Consider the following 3,417-nt stretch of genomic DNA (forward strand, 5'->3'; position numbering starts at 1 on the left):
ATTGATTATATGACCATAACAGATCAATTAGAATTAAACTCAGACATAAGTGAAAATTCCAAATGTCAAAATATGGACTATTTGATAAATGATGCTTAGACAATTGGCTCTCTGCATTAGAATAAAAATTAAATAGGACATTTACTTCACAGTGTACAAAAAAAAATCGATGTTCAGTGGATTAAAATTGAAAATTATAAAAAATATTTGAAATCTTTTAAAACAATATAGAATGCTAATTTTTTGGCTATATGATAGAAGATGACTTGTTAAGTAAGATATAGAAGTGCTAACCATACTTATAAAGACTGAGAAATCTGATTCCATTTAGAAGATTCCATTCAAATAAAATGACAGACGTCTAAAAGATAGAAATTAGTGCACAGGATTCCTAAAGAACTCTGACAAACTAATAATGACAGAAAAACAACACAGCTCAGTAAGAAAAAATAGCAAAAGACATGAATACACATTTCACAGAAGATGGTAAAAAATAAATGTCCAATATCCATGAAAATATGCTTGATTTCAATAGTAATTAGAATTGCAAGGTAAAGACACAACGAAGCCATACTCTTATACACATTAGATTTGCAAAAATATCAAACATCTGACAATACCAAGTGTTGAGAGGGATGTAGCATGACAGAACTGTTACACATGGCTTGCAGGCATGTAACTGATAAAACTAGAGAAGAAAATTGTAATCACCTGTGAAAGTGAACACATAAACTGCTCTACACAAAATTCCTTCAGAATCTCCACAGCAACACTCTGAGCTATATCAAAAACTGGAAGCAATCCAAATGACCACTGACTGATCGGATACATAATCTGTAGTACAGTCAGAAATGGAATAATATGTACCAGGGAAATGATGGGACCAGAGAAACATGCAGCATCATAAATCTTAGACAGTTACCATCGTGGATAAAAGTAAGATTCAGAAAACTATGTCCTACGTAGCATAATGTTAATGAAGGTAAGGAATTGGACAACGCTGAGTGATATATTTTGATATATACACATGTAGTTAACCTATTTTTAACTATGATTGACATTCTGCACTGAGATTACCTCTGGGAAGAGGCAAGCAATGGCATCGGAGAAGTATAGTAACATAGGTAACATATACTAGGTAAGAAGCTACAAATTTAGAAATAGATGCATATATTATTTGTAGGCATAAAAATATACAAAATAAAATTTTAAAATAAGACAAGTCCAAAGTCTTTTTTAGTTAGAAAAGAAAACTCCTACAAAGCATAAATGATGTTCCATATTACAAAGACAGCAATTCAGTATTCTTCTAAGTATGCGATGTACCAGGATGGGCTACAGACTGAAAAAAATTTTTAACATAAAATTGAAAAGCAAAAGTTTGTACCAAAAAAAAAAATCATTATGAAGTTATAATTAAAAATATTTAAGCCGTATTCAATATTTAGAGAACATGATTCTGTGCAAAATATTTCTTTATCCGTATCTTCAGTATCATGAAGACAAAATAAGAAGCTTTATCTACTCTGAAGAACAGCAAAAAATGCACACAAAAACTGCTGAACTAAAGCACAAAAATATGTTTCCAATTTGGATTAGTATAGTGTTCTATACTTTAATCAAGAACTAAAATCTGCTGTCATCATCAACCATCTCATGTAGGTTCATCCCCACATGTGTATACATCCAACATCCCACTTAACAAAATTGCTCACATGTAGTGTCTTTAACCAAATATGATATCATCTTCCATTTAAATATCCTGACCAGTAAATTCATAAATGCTGAATACAGAAGTAATCATAAAAGCAAATGCATGATGCAATTGCAAAAAGCTGCTGTACGAAGAGAATAACATTAAAATTTAAAAAACACTCTTTTATCCCAAAATTTGTTCTAAATATTAACCAAATTGCTTTCTCATTAATTTAGGTAAAAGCGAATGTTCAAAGGTATATTGTTTATCACTGTTGAAAAGAAAAGAACTCTTTCTTCTCACATCCCATTTTATGTAAACTCAGAAAAAATAAACTAATAAGGTGAACTTCAATACTTTTTCTTGTAATAAGACAAATACCTGTACCTTTTATTTATTCCTCTAAAATTTTGGAATTAGATTGATTCTAATCTCAAAAGATGCCTTTGTATAAATAAAAAAAAAAAAGCACCCCTAGAGGATTCATAGAATTCACTAAATCACCCATTGTTAGAATTTACTGCATCTTTCTTCAGAATTAGTAACAAATGTGTTTAGTATGGCTGACACATTTTTATTATAGCTACAGATAACTTTTTACAGAAGAGAATTTTCATAGCATTTTTCATCTCCAAATTTCTAAGGGTATATATTAAAGGATTCAACATGGGAGTGATAACCAGGATTCAACATGGGAGTGATAAACCACAGTTAAGGATTTATCAATGGGGAAGTTGGAGACAGATCTAATATACATGAAAATACAGGGAACAAAAAACAGGACAACCACTATGACATGAGCACTGCAGGTAGACAGAGCTTTGCGCTTCCCTTCCTGACTGTGACTTTTAAGGGAATTTAAAATGACTCCATAAGAGATTAGTAGAAGGACAAAGATGACCATACAGATTGCACCTCCATTGGCAATCACTGTGAGGCCTACAAAGTAAGTGTCACCGCAGGCGAGTTCCAATAATGGGTACATGTCACAGATGAAGTGGTCAATGACATTGGGACCACAGAAGGGGAGGCTATATACAACGAGAAGTTCAACCAGAGAGTGTATAAAATCTCCAACCCAGGCCATCTCCAATAGCAGGATGCAAACCTGTCTATTCATGATGGTTAGATAGTGCAGTGGCTTACCCATAGCCACATATCGATCATAGGCCAGCACCACCAGAATGAAGATCTCAGCACTTCCAAATAAGTGTTCCAGAAAGAGCTGTCCCATGCAAGCTGAGAAGGAAATTGTCTTTTTAGAAAACAGTAAGTCTATAATCAATTTCGGTAAAATCATAGTGGAATAAACCACATCCATGAGTGACAGACAGGCAAGGAAGAGGGACATGGGGGAGCCCAGGGAAGGACGGGCAAAAACAGTCACCACGATGAGCAGGTTGCCCACCACTGTCACCATGTAGATGAGCAAAAATATGACAAATAATACTTTTTGCCTCTCAGGATCCTGAGTGAGGCCCAGGAGGACAAATTCTGTCACATTGTTAGTCTGTCCCATTGACACTACTATAAGGGCTGGTTCATGGATGGGAGGTCAGGAGATGGGACCTGTAATGAAATTGTGAATGTGACTATGAACACATGCATTATGCTCTGGATACAACTTCTGATTATATCTGCTACAGTGGTTTACACACAATAAACATTTAGCAAATATCTATGAATTCTTCTTCCAAAGAGCGCATTATACCTTCCCTTGA

At 34.1% G+C, this 3,417-nt stretch overlaps 1 pseudogene; it reads right to left on the reverse strand.

Moving 5' to 3' along the window:
* Positions 1–2,250: 2,250 nt before the first annotated feature.
* LOC105310189 lies at positions 2,251–3,215 on the reverse strand (annotated as a pseudogene).
* Positions 3,216–3,417: the final 202 nt, after the last annotated feature.

The sequence above is a fragment of the Pteropus vampyrus genome, unplaced genomic scaffold (assembly GCF_000151845.1).
Source record: "Pteropus vampyrus isolate Shadow unplaced genomic scaffold, Pvam_2.0 Scaffold1393, whole genome shotgun sequence".
Taxonomy (NCBI): Eukaryota; Metazoa; Chordata; class Mammalia; order Chiroptera; family Pteropodidae; genus Pteropus; species Pteropus vampyrus.